Source organism: Notolepis coatsorum (assembly GCF_963971535.1).
Source record: "Notolepis coatsorum genome assembly, chromosome: 1".
Lineage (NCBI taxonomy): Eukaryota > Metazoa > Chordata > Actinopteri > Aulopiformes > Paralepididae > Notolepis > Notolepis coatsorum.
In genome coordinates this window covers 286,708,607-286,732,035 of record NC_140165.1, presented here as the reverse complement: position 1 = coordinate 286,732,035, position 23,429 = coordinate 286,708,607, and the positions used below count along the sequence as shown (strand labels likewise).

Here is a 23,429-nt window from a genome sequence, read left to right as displayed (position 1 = left end):
TGTCTCAAAGTCATTTGTCAGCACTACGACTCAAAAGTAAACACAAACCATAATTTATTAGCTGCGTCCAGCAGCTCTATAGATCAGTTGGTCGGAACTCAAACTAGAAAGAAACAGACTAAGAAATGACGTAAACTCCATGATCAAAACTGCTAAAAAAAATTTCATCAATGACAAAACCGAGGAAAACAAAAATAAACCACGTGAACTTTGGAAATTACTCAACAATCAACTAGGCTGCAGTAAAAAACTCAAAACCAGGTTCTCAAACATAAACATAAAGACGGACAACACGCTCATCACAGACAAGCTGGATGTAGCCAATTACTTAAACACTTTCTTCACAAACATAGCCACAACACTGGTAAACAAACTACCCTCCCACTCAGGGCAGTATGGGGTAGAACACATAGTAGCATACTACAAGAACCTAGGCGTCCACAAAGACGACTTCAAACTGGAAATAGTAACTACAGATGAGGTACTCAAAAAACTGAGCGCCCTCCAACCAAACAAGGCCACTGGCCATGACAACATCCCCTCCAAATTCCTCAGAGAATCAGCAGCAGCCATCACCCCAGTCATCACACACATAATAAACCTCTCCATAAAACAGGGACACGTCCCCAAGGACTTCAAAATTGCGAGAGTAACACCCCTGCACAAAAAGGGCAGCAAATTAGACCCGGGTAACTACCGCCCTGTTTCTATCCTTACATCCATCTCGAAAGTCATGGAAAAAATAGTATACGAACAGATCGAAAAGTACCTCGCGGAAAAAAATCTAATCTACGAATTCCAATCTGGCTTCAGAACATCCCACTCCACTGACACATGCCTTCTCTACTTGAACGACCACATCAAACAAGAGGTGGACGCGGGCAAATACTGCGGCATGGTCATGCTGGACCTACAAAAGGCCATCGACACTGTCAATCACACCATTCTGATTGACAAGCTAAAAGCAATTGGTTTTGATAGTTTATCAGTGAGCTGGATACAATCCTACCTGGAGGGGAGGGAACAGATGGTGGAAGTAAACGGTACCCTATCCCCCCCCCTCACAGTGAGCTGTGGTGTTCCACAAGGAAGCATACTAGGACCGCTACTATTCCTAATTTATGCAAATGACATGTCGTCAGCTTGTGACTGCAACTTGTTCCTGTTTGCGGACGACTCAGCCCTGCTGGTCTCTGACAAGAACAAGTTACAGGTTGAAAAAGCCCTCAGCTCGGAACTAGGCAAAATCTGCATATGGCTCGCCGACAACAAACTATCATTACACATGGGCAAAACAGAGTCCATTCTCTTCGGTTCAAATAACAAACTCAGCAAGACCGACGGCTTCTCGGTTACAGTGGGTGACAATATTATCGCAAGGAAAGATGAAATTACCTACCTGGGTTCCATCCTAGAGGCTAATCTTTCCTGTGACAAAATGGCATCCAATGTAATAAAAAAAAGTCAACAAACGAACGCGATTCTTGTACCGGATCTCCTCTCTGGTAAACAAGAATACCCTGAAGACTCTAGCAGGAGCACTCATTCAAGGGTACTACGACTATGCTTGCACCTCATGGTACCAAAGCACCTCAAAGGCACTAAAAAACAAATTACAAACATCTCAAAACAAGCTAGTCAGACTACTACTTGACCTGACTCCTAGAACCCACCTCACCCCTGCCCACTTTGACAACCTAGGATGGCTTAGAGTAGACGACAGAGTACAGCAACTTGCAATGGGCCTGGTCTACAAGATACACTACGCGACCAAGGTACCCATGTACATGTCAAAATACTTCCCAAAGGTCAGTGAATACCACGATCACAACACCAGAGGGAGCTCCACAAATCATGTAAAACCCAGATTCGGCTCAAACAAGGGACTAAACACGTTTCGCAATTATGCCACATCAATGTGGAACGCCCTACCTAAAGCTGTAAAGGAATGTGAATCACTACCCACCTTCAAAAACACTCTCAAAAAACACCTACGTGAGACTGCAATTCGAAACTGGCCCCTACAAATGTCCTAACCTAGTTGTACAGTAAATTACCAAGTAAGGCTTTGTCAATATTCCAATGTACAGTGTAAAATGTGTGTGTGTCCCCTTCCCAACCCCCCCCCCCCCCCCCACCTCCAATGTACAGCCCTCACCCAACCCACCCAACCCCACCCCACCCAACCAACCTCTTCCAATGTACAGTTTCTATGCCAAATGTATATACACTCCTTTTCTGGACACTTTTGTATCACAAACAGTACTGTATTTGCAAATCTGATATGTCATAAATGTATAGATGTAGCAGTACTGTCTATCTGTATGTCATGTATGTCATATATGTTATGATGAATTGAAAATGGGGGACCCTGATGTAAACAAGACGAAAGTCTTTCTCTGGTCTGCATCCCCTTAACAATTGTATGTATTGAGCTGTACTGTACTGTACCCATTCTGCAATCTGTTAATAAACTTTTCAATCAATCAATCAATCGGTTGGTTGATCCACAGAAAATGTATTGAAGAGTAAAGGCCTCTACATGCTACAGCAACTGCGAAGCAACTGCAACACAACATCGACAACGCAACAGTGTTGCAATGCAGACACTCTGCCTTTATGCTTCTGCTATATCGACGTGCAGCCTATGCAACATTGTACGCCGGAGGCGTGTAGCCTTTTTACAACGCGTACGTGTTTCCGGGTTCCCGTTTTGCGCTCCGATTGGCCGCTGACCTACGCTTGTACGCCCCCCTCGCTATGAGCGTAGCAGGAGGACGGATGCTGAAATCGAACAGCTGTTAGCGCGATAGCCGCCGTTCTCGAAACCTAACAATGCCCGATCTAAACTGGTTCTCTCCTCTTTGTATACCTTTGTCCTCACAAGTATTCTGCCAGGGAACTTATAGACACGACAATAGTAATAAGTAATAACATTCTGCAATGTTAAATAACGTTTATCCATTCAACTAGCGGTACTAGGTAGCTAGCCTAGCCGCAATGCTATGGTCGATCACATTCATGTTAGCATGTAAGCTAACAACAACGTTAGTGCAGCTAAAGGGGCTATCGTATCAACATCAGCGTCCGTCCTGCTCAAACACCTTATCACTACTACTATTGTCGTGTCCAAAGTATTCTGCCAGGGAACTTATGGACACGACAATAGTAGTAGTTATAAGGTGTTTGAGCAGGACGGACGCTGATGGCGTGTTAAGAATGTTATTACTTATTACTATTGTCGTGTCCATTAGTTCCCTGGCAGAATCCACAACCACGTTACCATATTTGTAATAATGGAAATCATTGTGTCGTTGTACATAGTGTATACAACGTGAGTAGCTAACGTGGCTCAGCTTAGCGCGATAGCCGCCGCCGTTCTCAAAACCTAACAATGCCCGATCTAAAATGGTTCTCTCCTCTTTGTATACCTTTGTTCTCACAAGTATTCTGCCAGGGAACTTATATTGTTTTTGAGATCAATATAAAAAAAATTCGCCATGGCATTCATAATTCATATACCTGCAGCTGGACCTTAGATGTGACTGCAACGACGGCTCAATACCGCCGCCTGGTGGATGGTCGGGCGAGTTACACTCGCCAACAGGATGTGCCATCAGTGCATCGATGAAACTCATCCGGCAGTCACATCTCGTTACGGGACTCCCGACAGACACTATGTATGTAATGGATCGCTTTCTAAACGTAATAATCAATATGATTTTGGCGTTTATTGCGACATACAAACCGGAAATGGACCTAGGCGATCGGCGTCGTATAATTGGGATCTTTCACCACCAGTCTCATTGGCCCACGGTAAGAGGAATATAACGTTATTTTCAACCCGATTGTGCGTTTCCTTTTCCTTGTTTGCAAACCATCTGATCAATATATCCACCCAACCTACATAAAGCATTTACTGATGATCGGGGAATTATAAACGCCCCCCCCCCCCCCCCCCCCCTTTCCTCCACGCATGATGAGGCATAATGTATACCGATCATATACATTTGAGTTTTTTGGTGTAGCGTGTATGGGGGGGAAACGGCAATCGATAATCTATATAATGCGTTTGGGCCTATAACTAGCGTTTTTGGAATTACAGCGGAAAAGATTAAAAACATACTTATATTCTAGAAGGTATTAACACAACAATGTATGAATGAAAAAGTATAACGTTCCCACATCCTGAACGATAGATAATCGATGTTGAATGGGCCATAGTAATGTCAATATAGCAATACAATTTTAAAAGTTATAGCCCTGCAAAGAAGGTAAACATCTCCATAGGCTTACAGCGCTGGCAGAGGGGCATGAGATGGGCAATACCCACGGCGGGCAATGTGTTAACACTTCCTGCGCCAAAAACGTCGTACAACGGGTTTCAAGTTCACGCGAATTCTGCCAGATCACGGCGTACAACGTTATTTTGATCATATTTCATATTTTCACCATGGTATTCATATTTCCCTCATGGAGGCTAGTCTGATGCTGTGGGACTCGGCACAACTCTGCAACGCTTCAATACTGCCACCTGGTGGATGATCGGCGAGTTGCAAAACCGGAAATGCCGGTTGGATATCGGTGCGTCTCCTAAATACGTCCGGCCACTCGCTTATCGTTGCGGGACTCAAGACACGTCCATGTATAGCGATCGCTGCCATAACTCAATAATCGACATGATTTGGGCTGTTATTATTATTATACAAACCGGAAATGGATCGCCTCGATCCCCATCAAATAACTGGGATCCTTTTACTCCAGTGTCATCGCCCAACGGTAAGAGGAGGCTGCCGTGACTTTCAGCGTTTGTTTATTATTATCCATGCAAACTGCTCTGATCTATATATCACCCATACTACATGAAGCATTTAACGACGATCACGGAATTATAAACGACCCCCCCCCCCGTTCACCTGCGCATGATCAGTCATAACGTTTAGGACCATGTACAGTTGAAATTTGTAATATAGCGTGGATCGGATCAAGCGGCATTTGATAATCTATATATGCATTTATGCCTATATCTCACGTTCTAGGAATTACTGCAGAAAACGATAAAAACATTTATATTCTAGACGGTATTTTTGTATGAATGAAAAAGTAAAACGTTCCTACATCCTGAACGATAGATAATCGATAGGGGTGCACCGATGTATCGGTCGGGTATCGGTATCGGCCGATAAGTGCCTTGTTGACTGCAATCGGCCTATAAGCTCGAATGTGCCGATGGCAGTAGCCGATAAGTTCAGTCGCGTCCTGCACAACGCCGTCCCCAGTCCCCCACACACACACAAGCTACTGCATCAAAGTTACTACTAAATATTCAACATTCTCTTTTGAAACTCTGCTTCAGACTCTTATCATTTGGCACTAAAAGCTAAACATTGTCACCGATATGGCTGTCCGCAACATGTCATTAATTGTGTACGCGAGGTGGTCGCTCAGTGACAACGCTAACGTGAGCTAGGTTAGCTAGCATGAGCTACCGGTGGATGGAAAGACTAACGTTACTGGTGAAAATGTGATTTACGTTGGAATACTCCTTTGCCAACTTGCTGTACTTTGCTTGCAGGTCTGCAGCCATTATTGCTGGATTATGAATAGCCCCAACTTTAGCCAAGGTAACGTTATGGCTAAACCTTTAACGTTAGTTAACGCTAGCTTTCGGTTAGCTGTTCAATGCTAATAACACAACCAAGCGAACCCATCACAGCTCCCCGTCAACACCCCTCTCTCGGGAAGATGGCATTTAAGAAAGTATCTGCTGTTAAAATGACACAAACGGGGGAGGAAATTAGGCCACTTTACTCGCCAAATGAGAGTATTTTTTACGTTTGGCGAGTGATTCATGAAGACCACTCGCCAGTCTGGCGAGTATACAAAAAAAACATTCTGCAATCACTGCACTGGCAAACGGTGCGCGTCTTCTGAGTGCTCGCTTTAGTTGACAGTGCCATGAGAGCACTGCACAAGACCACCCGCGGACATATAATGTTTAATAAACGTTCGCGCAGTACTGGCCAACCCGCGGACATATAATGATAAAAGTCCTGCGTTACTAGGCTAGCCATCAGGAGCACTCTCAAACGGATAACGTTAAACACAGCAGAAGATGGAAAACAGACAGACCAACGGGGAACTGCATCCAACCCTAGTACAACCCTTGAGTATAAGTTACTAAGGACACATTTAAATCACAGAGGTGTAATGTTAGTCTACTGGAACTGTATACAGTGGTTAGCTTCTAGTTAGCGTTTTAGCGATAGCTGCTTGCTAGCTAACGTTATCCCTGTGTGCTCAAAGCAGCCAGCTAGGTGTATCTGTTATGACTATAATGTTTCCAAAAAAGCACCGGACTACGACGTAAGGTTAGACATTTTATTTCATGCTCAAAAGCCCCTGGCTTGCACATCGCAGTCACGAAAGGGGCTAGCTCAACCAGTGCACTGTGCACAACAGCACACTAACCCAACTGACGTTACCACAACACTTGACGGTACTTCACAGCACTGTCGTAAGACCACCGTGCTGTCTTAAAGGCACAGTGTGCCTACCCAGATGCATACACAACATTGACGAGGCTTGACAACCGAGGTTCAAAGTTAACTTGATTGAAAACTTTATTAACAGATTGCAGAATGGGTACAATACAGTACGGCTCAATACACACAATTGTTAAGGGGATGCAGACCAGAGAAAGACTTTCGTCTTGTTTACATCAGGGTCCCCCATTTTCAATTCATCATAACATATGACATGCAGATAGACTACTGCTACATCTATACATTTCACATCTATCTATACACTTCACAACATACTTCAGTGTTTTTCTTTCACTGCCCAACCCAGTCCAACCCAGCATCTTTCACTGCCCAGTTCAGCCCAACCCAGTCCAGAATAGATACCTCTTTCATGTTAATATGTTTTATGCTAATATTGTGAAGAGTAGAGATTAATGTTTTATGCTAATAAATATTTTAAAGAGTAGAGACACGGTGTGATTATTTTACTATGATTGAAAATCAATTTAGACGAAGACATACAAAGAAGTAATTATCACAATTAGCGATTTTTTTTGTCTGGTAAAAAATCTGTTTGGCTGGTAAAAAAAATCAGATACTCGCCAGTTGGGGGGGGAGAAAAGTCCCACATCTGGTGGTGTGATTCAAGCCTCAGATGCTGCCTGGTGTAACGTTTCTGATTCTTTAAGTGGAAAGGAGAGTCACATGTGTTAGTCACAGTGAGAGCGTCCGGATTCAGACTGTAATGATATTGTGTGTGTGTGTGTGTGTGTGTGTGTGTGTGTGTGTGTGTGTGTGTGTGTGTGTGTGTGTGTGTGTGTGTGTGTGTGTGTGTGTGTGTGTGTGTGTGTGTGTGTGTGTGTGTGTGTGTGTGTGTGTGTGTGTGTGTGTGTGTGTGTGTGCGCGTGCGTGTGTGTGTGAGGTGGGGGCGGGGGGTGTCTTGTTGTCATCTACCCCAGTGGTTTCCAAGTGGGGTCCCAAATGAGGTTTAAATTGTGGTTGGCACCTTGTTAGTTTCCTCCCCTGGACACAAACATTCGTTTTGTGGCATTAACGTTATATAGTTAGTGTTACACGTTCAATAACATAAGCATAGTATTTACCCGAACTACTAGCTCAGTTCCTTCCGTTGCTCATAGAGCCCTGAGAGTTGTACCCAATCCATTCTGCAATCTGTTAATAAAGTTTCAATCAGACAAATGTATAGAAAGGCTTTGTTTAATTATAACATTTGTTGCAGTAAAATCATTATGCATCGTTTGGTCATCCTGTGGAGCGCTGGTCGGCGGGCAGCTAACGTATTAGCTACGGTAAGCTTGTTGTGGTAACTGTGATTCTCATTCTCGCAAGCAGATCAATGGCGGCATGCCCGGAAGTAGAAAATGAATAAACGCTTGCCGATTGGTGGTAAGAACAGCAGGAGGTGGGTGCTAGCGGTGTGACGTAATTGGCCGAATCGACTGTCAATCAAAATTGTTCTATTGCATTGGTTGAGAGCTCTGGTTGAGACAATAGTATCCAGCTGCAGGCCGCCAGACCATACTGGGAGGCGTCTCTACAATTCGTAGCCGCATTTCTGCAGACCCCTCTCTGATTGGTTGAGGCCATTTCTGCAGACCCCTCTCTGATTGGCCGAGCGCGCGCATGCGCATGAGCCGCGACAAGCTCCTCTAGCCAGGAGTCGAAACTCCGTTAAGCTCCAGAGAGAGAGGCTGAAAACCCACAGTTGTTGCCCGACGGATGGGAGCCGATTCCCGGATCCGAGTTTTCTGATGAATAGCCCCAAAACATGGAGGTCGCGAACGCAATTTATACGCATGGAAGTATTGATTACGCCATAACGAATCATTAATTGGTTTGTCATTAACCAATAATAAACTTTCTGAATATGATTTGGGAGGGTTATAATAGAAGAAAGACAGTGTAAACAATCTAAAGTTATGTGAATAAACCGCAAAATAATAACTCATTCCTTGGTCAATAGAAGTCTCTCTGATACTTTCTGAATATGATTTGGGAGGGTTATAATAGAAGAAAGACAGTGTAAACAATATAACGTTATGTGAATAAACCGCGAAATAACTGCGAAATAACAACGTTATGTTATATAATGTTACAATGTACAGTTTCTAACAGCTGGCTGTGTTGTGAAATGTGCATAACGTTATGAATAAACCGCGAAGTCACGCGAAATAAATAACGTTATACGCGAATCTGGTAGTACATTTCTGCTTATCTTCTTGATATGATAACATTACATCCGCCTTTTACGGCGTGACGAGCTAAACCAATCAGAGAGGGGCTTCGCTCAACCAATCAGAGAGGGGTCTGCAGAAATGGAGCTCAACCAATCAGAGAGGGGTCTGCAGAAATGCGGCTACGAATTGTAGAGACGCTACTGGGAGAGGGATAGTGCTACATGGCATGGTGGAATTAATACCATAAACATATTTCTTGATGTTTCCTTTTTTTTAAGTAAGTAAAGAGGCCTACAAATACAAACACACATACAAATATACAGTAGTTTCATTAAAAAAATTATAATAATTACCAAAAAAATATATATAAATCAGTGGCGAATTCTCATGGCCTTCAAGGTATTCAGAGAAGGCCCTGTGAGCCTCAGAAAAAAGAAAATATGAATTTTAAAAATTACTTTTTTTATTTTTATTTTTTTATTTTTTTTAATCAAATGTATTAAGAACTGACAATCAGGGAATTTAAACATTGTTGACATTGTTTTTTGTGCGTTTATTTTAAAGAAAGGAAAGTCTAGTGCTGGTTGAGCATATGCATACTTTATGTTGATGGTCTTTGTCTATAATGTGGCCACAAAAATAGAAAGGTTTAATTATTTTGGTTGCACTAAGTTAATACTTTGACAAATGTAGCCTATATTTTTCAGTCAGTTCGTTCTTTGTGTGCCAAACATTATTTAAGGCAAACCGCTGTAAACTTTATTTTTTTTTTAAATAAATGGGAAGCATGTTTGAGTGTTACATAAAAAAAAATATATATATATCGAACCGAACCGAAAACTGAGCGCAAAAACCGTGATACGAACCAAACCCGTGTATTTTGTGAACCGTTCCACCCCTACAGCTAACGTTATGAAGAGTAAATGATGCCAGCTAATGTTATGAAGAGTAACGCATGATGCCAGCTAATGTTATGAAAAGTAACACATGATGCCAGCTAACGTTATGTACGAAGAGTAACACATGATGCCAGCTAACGTTATGTACGAAGAGTAACACATGATGCCAGCTAACGTTATGTACGATGAATAACGCAAGATGCCAGCTAACATTATGTACGAAGAGTAACACATAATGCCAGCAGTGAACTTTACCTGAACTACCACCAGTTACCTTCCAACACTCTTATTATTACCCATATCTTGATGTGACTTTATTGATACTCAGTAGTAGTCATATATTTTGTAATTTTTGGACATATCTGTACTACATTTTATTTATTTATTGAGCAGTTGAACATAATTTTTGTTTAGAAATCTCTGAGGGGGTGTGTAGCTGTTGCATTTTCTTCATTTTGTCCATGCTGGCAGGTCCGTCACACATCAAACACGCTCTGTTTTCTTAAGCTTCAAGTCTATTTCTTCCTGCATACAAATGTAAACACTCATCATCAGGCATATGTGTGTAGGTTTCATAAATGGTATAGAGCACAGAAAGTAGGCTATGGTTGTAGTCTAAATTATAGCTGTATGGTTGCCAATACCAGACCTTGCTTTCCAGTTAAATTTCACACTTTTTCTTGTGCAGCTTTAAACTGAGAAAGAATCGACACAAACGGAGGTATCACTTGCAGACAGGTTGCCGTCCCAAATAAATTACAACTAAATGTGCAACAGTCTCTGAACGTCACTGAGGAGGACCAACAGAGACCGAAGAATAAAAGGTCCAAATTCAAATCTAGACTTCTTGAGTCATTTCCAAGAATCACCTGACAATGTGACCATTGACCTCAGGATAACGCTACAAAAAAGGGAGCAAAACTAACCTGCCAGGCCATAGCCTGTCGCGACAACACCCACTATCCGTGGTGATTGATCCCAGTTCAAGTGAGATATTTTTGTCTAGCTTTTAGATTAGTTGTATTACCAGATTTACCACCTCAGCCTGGTGGGAGTTTGCAGAGGGATCAGTAACTCAACACTCACAACAACCTTTATGAGCAAGAAGGCTACATTTGAATCCTAAGCAGTAGCCCAGAGAAACTCCACTATTAGAATCCATGTCAAAGCTATTGCAATACTTTATCTATCTATTTTTTTATATATAAAAACAACGAGGTGAGCCTCCAGAGATGAATAGGTGAAAGGGAAGGCCTGTTCATTCATGACTGACCACACTCTTGCTAGTTAGCCTATCTGTCCCTCGCTATTTATTGTCCCTGCCATACCAATCTGTACCCCCCCCCCTCCCTCTCCTTTAATCACACCCCCTCGTTCCTCTCTTCCAACATGCCGTTTGTTTTCCTACAGCGTGCTGTCGCGGGAGTGGCATCATTTGTCTGCAAGCACAACACAAGGTTACTGCAGGTCAACACCCGTACAGTAGTAGACAGCGGGAGCCAAAGAAACTGGCACCTGGGCCGCTTGTTAGCGCCGGTCGACCTGTCGTGAGGCCGCTACCGCGGGGTGTTCTCGATCCCAAACCCTTTGGGAGAAGTAAGGCCCGCAAAGCCCTTTTTCATCTGTGTGTTATTTGCATAGTCGTCTGCTCGGTGCTCTGTGCCGCAGCAGCAGCCTCTCGCACTGAATAATCTCAGGAAGTCTGCTCGCAATATGTGTGTGTGTGTGGGGGGGGGGGGGGGGGGGGGAGCAGTGCATTGTGGGACAGTGCACAGGTGTCAGCCAAGAAATCAACTCATAAGGGGGTTGGGGCAGGTTGCTGTGGCAACAAAACATGACATGGGGCTGAGTAAATATAGGCTAACCAGTAGGGGATGTAGAGACAGGCGCTTAGAATAAATAGGCTACAGTATAGGGACCATTTGTACTGATCTAGAACCTCCCAACGATCACCCATATAGTCTAACAATTTACACCAAACAATGAGAAAAAGACTCGATTCTGAATGTAAGGGGGGGGGGGGGGGGGGGGCATGGAAAAACTGTGAAGTCAAGAGTCAGAGGAAAAGGAAAATCCTGTGGACTAGAACTAAGACAGCTAGCCAAAACAGTCAAACTGTTACCATTCAAAAGAGGAATATGTCACCAATACGATTATTATAGGCTAATGACTGCTGCAGAGTCAACAGGAACATGCCTGATCATGCAAGGTGTGCGGTAGTTGGCTGTTGCCTATCATAGCATGCTTGAGTAGCAAGACTGGATGAGTGCCATCATCGCTGGGTGTGTGGCAGCTAGGTGACTTGAGGAGGATCCGTCGGACACCCGTGGTGACGAAAGGGACACAGAGTGGCCTCAACAGACTGGAAATGATGTGTGAAGAAGACTGCAGTCACCTACTATCTGGTTTGTGCCTCCACTCAGCGACAGGGAAGTACTGGGCTCATTTTGTACAGAGGGTCAAGGGTTGTATCCTTTCCAACACATTCTGGGAAGTGGGCCAACTAGAGCAAGGAAAAAGACCAACTAGCAGCCACAGTACAGACAGAAGGGAGACAGTTTGACACAGAAGGAGTTGGAAAAGCGAGACTGATGGACAGAGGCCATTCTGTGTGAAGCTGAACACACACCTTCAGTCTGCCGGAGACAGGGAAATCAGAGAGAGTCTTGTCTTCATCGGCTGTGGTCTTTGGCTCTTTTCAGTAGGGCTGTCCCCTCTTAGTCGATCAATCAGTCCGTTTGGTCTTGGACTTCTGCACCACTGGATGTGGGAAACACAATTTTACAGATTTGTCTATTAATTCAACTCGCCTAATCGATTAGTCGAAAAGATCCACGACTATTAGTCGACTGAGAATTTCTGTATAGAGGACGGGACCTACTTTTCAACAACTCCACTAACTCCTTACAGCCTACAAGATTTGTTATGAGTCCAAGTCTGTCACTGACAACAATGTAGGGACGTAATTATACACTCTGTTCATAATGTGCATTGATAGACTATACATGGTCCATGATACATCATAGCCATGATGTCAGGTCTGGTAAGATTAGCAAAACCTCAAGGTAGATTTTAAATTGGACCGTTCCAGTTTTAATCATTGAAACTAAAGGAAAGGTCTGTCCGTTCTACTGTACACTTCTCTGCCAAGCAGTTCTGCATCTGCACCCAGTCTGTTCCAGGCTTAAAGGACATTAAGTAGTTGTATGAAATACTTGCCTGTAGTGTAACGGATGCAAAGCTATTACAGTAACTTACTTACCAAGTCCCATGGTCAGAGTTCTGGATGGTTAACCGAGCCAACCGGAAGGCAAACGGTTCTTGAAACCAAAAAGGTTTGAATCCACACCACAACATGCAGGTAAAAAGATTACCTATTTCTAAAGCAAAACCATCGTCCTCCAGCTTTCACTTGTGCTGAAGCCGTTTCACAGGTAACACGGAGGACTGCAGTTTTGTGTTGGAAATGGGAAGCCCTTTCCCCGCATGTTGTGGTATGGATTCAAACTTTTTCGTGATCCCATATTATCTGCCATTTGCTGCCTGTCTAAAGCTTCCCGGTTTAGCTAAAGATCCAGGCCAGAACTCCGACCACAGGACTCGATAAGTAAGCTAATAGCTTTGCTTAAACTACACTACTGGCGAGTATTTCATACAACTTATGCCAAGTTCAGACTACACCATTATAGCCCTAATTTGCGCTCACTGACAGCTTTTTGGAGATTGAGGAAAAAAATCGCCAGATCAGAGGCAGCTTGGCGCGTACACATGTGACGCCAGACAGATATCTAGCATGTTACATATCAGGACCCTGTCAGGGACAGGCAATAGGCTATAGCCAATGAGAGTGCAAGATGTGAGAGACGGAGAGAGAGAGAGAGGCCGACCATTCTGCTGTGGTTGAGTTACATTGACTTTGAACAGTGCAGGACTGCAAACAGAAGGAAGAAACTCTGTCTTGAAAAGCTGTCAATTTAAAAGCAGTCTTGTCTGAATCAGAACAAGAAAATTATTCAATTTGTGAATTCCTGACCAAAACAAATACCTCCATGACCAAAACCTGTCACTTCAGTTCTCGCATGCGTTTTCATGACCAAATGTAGTTTGGAGACCAGACAGACTGGTCTGGTCTGGGATTCCTCCTGGTGAAAGATCTTGTGTGTTAAACCCCCTGTCACTGATCAGTCATGTAGTCTGAAACCACGACAACATCAAGCAACGCTAGCAATTCTTTTGGCCGGCCAACGTGGGCAACAAGATTCTAATTTACCGCCCCAAATGTACAATTTTAACAGCCATATCAGGTAATACATTGTGCGGTCATAAAGAAATGCCTGAAATCATAGTAGGGAAGTAATCATAAGTATCGGTCATAGGAGGAATAACGATGAAATGGAGATACATAGTGAATAAATGTGTTCTCTTCCGTTTATTGGCAAAATACTCCTTGGCTTCGGACAATCTCACATTAATACTGCTAACGTTACGTTACCCAACGTTAACACAATTAGCAAGCATAGCAGTGTAGTTTGTCCTGTGTACGTTATACTTGTTGCCTTGCAGAAAGATCGGTTTGTTTTCCGTTTTTTATTTTATAGCTGGCACTGCCTCCGCGTTTTCGGCATGTTCCTCTTCATCGTTAACGTTACATTGTTAACACAGTGGGGGGATTTTGTATAAATGGACCGCAACAGAGGGCTTTGTGATAGCTGTTGAACTTTTAAAATTGAGAATGTGTTTTGCGTGTCGCCAGAAGGTGATTCCCTAGAAAATGCACTTGGCCTCTCTTCGCAGGACAGGGCAGTAGTCTACTATGCATTCAGTTAGCCAACACAATTAACGCATATTCATTCACCACCAGTTATGTAATATACGTTGTTGCCGTTTTTCTTTTTTAACCAGCCATGATGACCGCTGAGATTTATATTTGCCGGCCAATTTAAATAATAGGTTAGTGACGGTTTTTAAAGTTGTGTAGTGTGTAGGCTGCTTTAATGTCCAAAACTACAAACTGTATCTTAAGTTTGCTTGAAACAGTCCAAATAAGAAGTTAAATTGTTGTTTTTAATTGGTTTAGGTTAGTTTTGTTGCCAATTGAACCTAGTTTTGAAACAAAGCCATGTGATCACACAGGTCAGCCATTTATTTGATTTTTTTTTTATCCCAACAAACTAATGCAATTTTTGTGTCTCTTTCCGTAACAAAGGAAGAAGCGCTCCAGGGTCTGATTCAACTGCACTAAATAAACAAGACAGATGTGAAAGCGCCCTAAAACTAAATGTAGCCTACTTAAAATTGCACTATATCTAGTTTTGGGAGAGATAATTGTTTACATTTGGAGAACCTGCTACTATAATGTAATTCTTTGAATTAGAGTCTCTCTTTCTATCATACATTTTGAGGGTATTAAACATTTTGCACTGTAAATCAAAAAGAAGCCTAGCAGATGCTTTTTTGAATAGCAAATATATTTTGTAAAGGTTTCTCGCCCTGCAATTGTAAATTATTTTTATGTATATTTTCATATACCATAGAATCTTTCCACAACTCCAGAGTTGAAAACATATCCCCCCAAAATTACACACTGCACCTTTAAATGTCAAAGTTAAAAGTACACATTTTGTATGCAGTTCCTGTATTCCAGTTCCTTATAGGTGTTAAATCCTTGATGCATTAACCTCTGTGGTTATATTAAAAGGCACTGGAGGACCACTTGTGCCAACTCTGATTGCTTTATTTGAAAGATGGCTGGCTCCAACATCGAAAGGGCATCATTCTCGCAAATGACTCATGTTTTGCATGCAAAACCTTCTTCCTTCAAAGTAATAAGTAACTGCAAGTTACAAACGTTTTTTTTCTCTCCCATTGATTGGGATTAGCATACAGGCATGTGGTTTGAATACTGGCCTAAACAGCAGTACCCGCCCCGGGAACAGAAATACTCAAGTACCTAAATAAAAAATGTAGCCTATTCTCAAGTACTTGAGTAAATGCACTTACTTTCCACCCACCAGCATGAGTGCCTCCGTATACTATTCTGCCTTGTGGAAACGTTCTCAATATCACATTATTCTTTCATAGCTCACCTTAGCTGTGCTCCTTGTAACTCACCCCAATGCTCTCAGATCACCTAACCAGATAAGAAACACTTTGTCAGCAGATCACAAAATCTGCCTCTGCTTGTACTGGAGTAGTCTGTCTGCGTGAGCACGCAGCAGCTGCCATGTGCTTATTCATTCAAATCAATCCTGAACAACAAATAGCCTTCTTTTCACAGTCGTTGTGACCTCAAGGGATAAGATCATACAGAGTTAACCTACGCATTGGGATAAATCAGGACTACCTAATTATTACCAGTTTATAGACTTTATTAATCTATCACTTCCTAGGTTTAAATGACACAGGCTGTAGACAGGTTAAAAATCAAACACTGAATGAATGGCTCCGTTCTTGCATTGCACACAATTATTGCATTGCAATGTGTATGTACAGAATGTGGCAGAAGGCATGCATGCGAGGCTGACAGGTAGGTTGTTCAATGTCCTCATTAAACAGCACAAATCAAAAGGGGCCTCTGATGCAGTGAACTACAGTAAGAGATCTGCAAGATGTTCCACTTGCACTCAGCAGCAACATAACCTTACAGTGGGCTGTAGCCCTCGAAGACAATTCGGATCAAGTTGCAAACTCTGTTAAGTGCTAAATATAGCTCACTGGGACATCACACACACGCTCCCGTACACATAAACGCACACTCTCACTCATACATACACACCTGGCCAATTTAGTGATGGAAGGTTGTATTACCACTAGCTACCAGAGAATAGACCAAATTACAGTGTATCACACCATGTTCAACAGGCTTGATTAGCAAGCTAGGGCTGGGCGGTATACCGAATATGAAGGTACACTTACTATACCGTCATCCACAATAAATATAATATTATACATATTGCATATTTTTATGTTGTAAAAAAAAGTCCTTGGGGCAATATGAAAATAGATTAAAGTGAAAGAGAAGATACCATTTTGAATGAAACAGCAAACTGATCATTATATTCCAACATAATGCCATAAAAAAAATGCATATCACATTGTAATTTGCAATGGAAAAACTAAACGCCATCAAAACAAAGAAAATATATCATATCATGTTGGCCATGACGACCAGCCCAAGCAAGAATACATCGTCATGGATGGTGGGTTGTCAAAATGACATAATTGAGACAATCATCTAAACCCCTCCCTTACACCACCTTCACTCACTCACACACAAACTATTAAGGCCCAAGGGTGACACAATCAGAACTGTGGACACCAAGCCACTTAAGTAAATATCGTTACATTTAAAACATATCCTACTACTGAAATCCTGTATTGTGCTAGTAAGGTAACATCTCTTGTAGTAGCGACACACTAGGTAGGCTATGCTAACAACTTGGTGTAACATATTGCAAACAGCAGTCCAACAACAGCCTGAGTATGCTGCGTCTGTAGCTAAAAAGCATTTCCAAAATGAGTCATTTCTAACGTTAGCTGCCAGATGCTAATCTATCCGAGATAGTGTGTGTAATGTCTGATGGTAAAACAGCACTGACTGCAGCTCTCTTCAGTCTATTGATGTGACAGGTAGGTAGGCAGCCTGTCATCAAGTTAAGGTTCAGCTGCTTTAGATGAAGAAGGAGAAAAAAAACATTCAATGCAGCTCCCACTGTGAGACTTGTCACGTTCAGCTAGCTGGTGGCAAGCTAGTAGTAGTCATCTAGTAATAACATCTGGCTGGGGAAATCTGGCAATAAGCAGACTAACTAGTTAACGTTAGTCGGCATAAAGTTGAACAAACATGCCATTCACATAAGCGAATTAAGAGTCACATGGCCTGGTGTCAAGCTCAACGCATGAGTGGAGAGAGGCTCCCTGTGCTAACTCGAGCTAACTTAGCATGATGCTAATTCATGTTAGCTAGGTCGCTCGCCTGTAAGCTGACGTTGCCGTAGCACCACATCTGTGCCAATGCTAGCTAACGGGATATGGAACTTTGTTATTGGCTTCGCTAGCGACCCGAACACTTCAAAGAAAAGAAAGTTCAGAGTTAATAATAAACACAAACAAGCTCTACAAACACACGACTGGCGTGCTTCAACGGTGACATTGTTTTTTTTTTTGGAAAGCTGTGTCTCTACTCTACCCCATTTCGCTGCTGCTCGTCTTGAGATCAGAAGAGGCCGATGTCAGGAGGACTGACGGCCAGTCGACATTCCCCCAAAGTGGCCGCCGCCGCCACCGCTTGCTCTCAGCCGCGTACCACACACTGCGCAAGATGGTCCCGGTTTTTTAATCAACAAGGAGCTGCTGGTGCAATTTTCACGATGGTCGATAGTGTGATAAATAGAACGATGTCTCGTCTCCAGGTCGAAGTTTTCTGCTCAAAGCGGAGGACGCGTCACCTTGCAGACAGCGGTTCATGACTCCCACTATTCAAGATGCAGAAGGGCAGGACGTTGCGTTTCACTACGAGTCCATATAGCAGATCACTCCCAGCCACTGACAATTATTATTGGTGTGGCCACACAGGCATCCGTATGTCATTGTAATGATGATCATCAGATTCTTCTTTGACTGAAATAGTCTTATCTTTTTTTGATTTTTTTTTATAGATTTTTAATGTTACAATATTGATGTCTATATTGACATTGTGTTTGGTACATAATGATGATGATGATGATAATGATGATAGCCAAAAATAATGACTAGTGGTAAGTTGAGTCATTTGGGTTCAGCAGTGCAGTATTTTTTTTATTAAATGTTTTTTTTGTTTATGTTTACAGCATCAGTCAATCAACCAGACAGTAGTCTGCTTTTGCTTTTTGCTTTTTTTTGAGCGACCAAATCACTTTACTATCATACTATATTTGAATGGTCAGTACGTAGCAGCATCCTGAAGTGAGCCCATCTCCATTTCAAAATCCATCGGTGAAAGAAAGGGAAGTGAATCTACAATGGACCCTCACCCCTCAACCCCCCCCCCCCCCCCCCCTGGTTTGTCGTGTCTGTGTGTGTAGACTCAAAGGAAGTCTATTCAGTTGTTGTTGCACAGTCTGTCTCCTCGCTAATTTTTCAGGTGAGGACTCCCTCTTGTGGTACGTGGTGCAGAAATAGTAGATACCCTCAAGTGAACCTTACAGGCACCATCCATTGCGAACAGGCAGCATTAGGCCATGTGAAGGGTCTAGAGATAATAGGGTTTCTTTCCACAGGATCCCATAAAGGAATGTGCTGTAATGTGGGCAAGGAGAGTGTTTTCAAACACAATTGTTGATGTGCCCTAAATTCATTTTATGCAAGAACCTATTACCTATATTGTGAGAAATATGTTGAGGCGCAATAGGGGGGTGGGGATTCTGTGTGTCAAGTGCCAAGAGGAACAGCCAGGGGGAGGGGCTTGTGTGAGTGAGAGCACTTGGGGAAAAGGAGGATTGTGTTTGATCAAGAACAGAGTGAATGCAGTAGGGGAAATAATACATTAGATAAGTGGGTAGAGGAGGCTTATCATCACATTGTCTTAGATCATCTGAGTAGAGCCCCGGACTCATGATTGGAAGATCACCGGTTCGAGCCCCGGTCAAGGCAGTTGTCGGAAAGTGGTGTTGTTGTCCAGAAGGGGGCACTCTGTCCTCTGGACTAGTTAGTAACAATGCCCCTGTTACAGTGATAAGGACACCGTATAGCTGCGAGTGCCGTCCTTCAGATGAGATGCTAAACCGAGGTCCTGACTGAATCTCGGTCATTAAAGAACCCAGGACGCCTATCGCAAAGAGTAGGGGGTTCCCCGACATTCCTTGCCAAATTCCCAATCAGGTCTCTGACATCAAGGCCACCTAATCATCCCTTCCTCTTAATTGGCTGATATCAATCCCTGTCTCCTGAGCCGTTCAGCCATTGTGTAGTGTGATGTGTGCCTGGTGCCAGTGTATGGCAGCCATTGGCCTGCATAGCCCAAGGTTGGGTGCTACCAGTGGTGGTGAAGGAGGCAATTTCCACCCTACATTGTGGGGAGCGCTTTGAGTGTCTAGAAAAGCGCTATATACATGTAATGAATTATTATTAATTATTATCTGAAGAGGAGGAGTTGACTTGCCGTACATTTGTACCAAACAATACATGATTAATCAAAAGAGAACATTTACCAGGTTAAGTTCCGGGCAGCAGTACTTTCGGCTTGGTCAGACGTCCTTACGAACAATGGGTTGGGTCAGTCCTTGTCAACTCTTAATTTTGTCTGAAATTTCAGAGTTCACCACCAGGAAGTTGCACTGGTGTAGCCGGGCTCGTATTGCCATCTCTGCGTTGTGTTAAACTTTGATGCCAGAGTGAGTTTCGAACCCAGGTCGGCCGCACTGCGGGCGACATCACAGACCACTATACCAAGAGGTGAATTGGTAACGTGTGCATGCCTTTTAAGGGTGGATGAGTTTACTTGCAGTACCGCTACGTGCCACAGTCACTTCACAACACTTGAATTCCATCGTGACTGTGGATATACTCACAGACCTCCGTTACACTCACCCCATCCAGGGCATCCGGGTCTTACGGCACCACTGTAGCCAGGCTCGTATTGCCATCTCTGCGTTGTGTGTTAAACTTTGATGCCCAGAGTGAGTTTCGAACCCGGGTCGGCCGCACCGTGGGTGACATCACAGACCACTGTCTGCATGCCTTTTAACTCTGCGCCATACCCGAGATTTCTCGGGTTTCAAATCCAACCATTCAGCGCCAACCCCGAGATTTCTCGGGTTTAGATCCTTTGATCTTTTTTCGATTTCCCCATTCTAAACACTTGCACAGACCTGCCTGTGTCTCCCTGGCACCGCTGCCTACGTTAAAATTGCAACGACGATCGAATCCCGCCAGGTGGCAGTATCACCTACCTTTTTAACTGGGTCTCTAAGGTCTCTCTCTCTCTCTGTGCATCTGGCTGCAGGAACCCCTCCCCCTCAAAGTGAATCATGACACAGCAATCTGTCAGAGATTTGATCGCCTGAAACCTATTGTTTCCCGTATGATAGCCATGCCCAATACACACGAGTAATTGCGATTGCGATGGGATTACTGGTATTATTCATTTTGGAGTACCTTCTGACTAAGGTAAGGTCTATTCTAGGTATATTTTACCGAACCTAAAACATGCTTTTGTATTGATCACAGCATCGTATTTTACAGAACCTAAAACATGCTTTTGATAACAATGCAGCTTCGTAAAACGACCCCCCCCCCTTGATGATTTTGTGAAGAAACATCTATATGGTATATACCTTTGATTTGGAAATAATATAGCTTTCAGGCGAGCAACCCGAACGATTTGCACATATGCATATAACACGTCATATCTTGCGATCTAGAAAAAATACTGGATTATTTTGAAAAGGTGCGATGTTTAGCGTGGAATAGCACACAAACTAAAGTATGTAGAAATTAACTGGTTTGTCAGTGTTGGACTATAAACAGTGCCTGTCAGGGGCGGCTGGGTGGCGTAGCGGAGATTGCACTTGTCACCAATGCAAGAGACTCCGGTATCGAATCCCAGTCTCAGCATTGCCTTCGGCTTGGGCCGGCCGTCGTACTGGCTCATTTGGCAGAGTCAGCGGGTGGAAGTCGATGGGTGGGGATTGGATGTTGTGGACAGCGACCCCTACAGGTCGGTTGGGAGACGCCTGCACAGCAGAGACAGGAAGTGGCGAGGGTAGTGTGAGCCTCCCATGTGTTACACCTCACCAATGAGAGTCCGCGCTGGCAGGCGAAAAGATGTGACAGGCTGCCTCCTTGTGTGCCGGAGGGAACACGTGATGCAAGGCTTCTATCCTCTCTACAACCGACCTGTGGGGGGCATAGTTGGATACACGAAATTGGGATGTGAGAAAAATAGAAAACAAGGAGAAAAAAAACAGTGCCTGTCAAATGAGCCATACTATTGTCTCCATAGCTATAATACAGAACACACAATGGGTCCGCAAACATCGTGAAAATTGTCAATAACGCTGGCGCCATTGAGTAAAGATGGGAAAACAGCATGGCAGTCAATGAGTTAAGGGTGGATGTGTTTTTTTTTGATTTTTTGTTTTTATTACGGATCCCCATTAGCTGGTGCCATGGCAACCAGCTAATCTTCCTGGGGTCCACACAAAAAAACATACAAAACAATTATTGCAAAACAGAATTATTAAAAGCCAGTACTCAACATACAATACACAATAAAACTAACAATTAAGATGGCTAAAATTACATGCAAGCAAAGAAACAGAAAACAAAAAACAAAACAACACAAAATACAAAATACAGTGTTGAATACAATTTAAGATTGTTTTTAAAATTTAGTATTTTTTAGAATTGCTTTTAGAATGCTCATCAATGTTACTAATTATTAAAAGCCAGTACTCAACATACAATACACAATGAAACTAACAATTAAGATGGCTAAAACTACATGCAAGCAAAGAAACAGAAAACAAAAAACAAAACAAATTACAAAATACAGTGTTGAATACAATTTAAGATTGTTTTTAAAATTGAATATTTTTAAGAATTGCTTTTAGAATGCTCATCAGTGTTACTAAAACATCAATTTCACCATACCTTTAAAAAGAAAAGAAAACACAAAGTAATCAGAAGAAGTTTTGGATAACATGGCTGCAGCTACACTCATGCATGACATATATTAATCTCCTTCCGGATTATGGCTCCTTTGAGTCTCTTTTTGAAACTGTCCTTGTTTTCCGTCCGTATAATATGTAATGGGATCCTATTCCAGTATGTTATGGCTCTATACATTGCAGTTTTCTTTAGAGCGTTGGTTCTAGGCAGAGGTAGGGTGAAGCGACTACTTGAAGCATGTCTGGTATTATGGTCATGTCTATCATTGGTGGATAAAAGCATAGAATACAATTGAGTGGGTTTACCCAAGGTACAAATGTTCTTTAAAAACCTAATCAAACTGCATGCTAGTCTCTCCTCCACCCTCATCCACGACAGTCTAGCATGCATTCCCTCCACACTATTCCTTATAGAGCAGTGAAGAGTGAGTCGGGCAGCTCTATAACTTCCACAGTCACTTCACAACACTTGAAGTCCATTGTGACTGTGGATATACTCACGGACCTCCGTTACACTGGAATGGCAGACCAAATGGTATATTCCACTGGTAAACTTGGGGCAAGTTCCATGATACTTGAGTATAACTGACGTTTCAATGACGCCTCACCATTTGTGGTGCAAACATTTATTTATTGTGAACATGGAGTATCATGAGACATCGTCAGAAATATGATGTCGCAGACCTGTACTGTTGCTTTGGTCAGTGGTATTCGTCATTGCACTTTTTCCTAGAACTACTTTATTAAGTCACAACCAACGTCATAGATAACTACCGCCCTCTTTTCTCTCTAAATCACACAGAACGGCCTCCTAGACCCAAACCTCTCCTCTGTCCTGATTCTCCTGGACCTGTCAACAGTCTTTGACACAGTCAACCATTAGATCCTCCTCACATCGCTTGCAGGAATGGGAGTTGTAGGTTCTGCATGGTTGTCATCCTACCTCAATGACTGCTCCTACCAAGTATCATGGAGAGGCACCCTATTGGCCCCCACCCCCTACAGACAGGTGTCCCCCAGGGCTCAGTCCCTGAATCCCTCCGCTTCTCTCTCTACACTGCAGGAATGCAAACCCTTCGCTCTGCCTCTTCTGGCCGCCATTCAGGCTCCTGGGGGGTCATCAAAGCGAAGCAGGCTATTCTCTGTCCTTGCTCCATGATG

The 23,429-nt window shown here is 43.0% G+C and overlaps 1 protein-coding gene across 2 annotated transcripts in view; it reads right to left on the bottom strand.

The window, feature by feature from the left end:
- The window catches only part of bcl9l (bcl9 like), a 58,727-nt gene extending 40,647 nt beyond the window's left edge, over positions 1-18,080 (bottom strand). Inside the window, exons 1-2 of one of the 2 annotated variants that reach the window (XM_084326615.1) lie at positions 17,810-18,080; positions 12,251-12,381 (exon numbers count right to left, since the gene is read on the bottom strand). The gene's annotated coding sequence lies outside the window, so the exon portion shown is untranslated. The remainder of the gene's footprint in view (positions 1-12,250; positions 12,382-17,809) is intronic. The other variant, XM_084326616.1, reaches the window with a different exon arrangement.
- Positions 18,081-23,429: the final 5,349 nt, after the last annotated feature.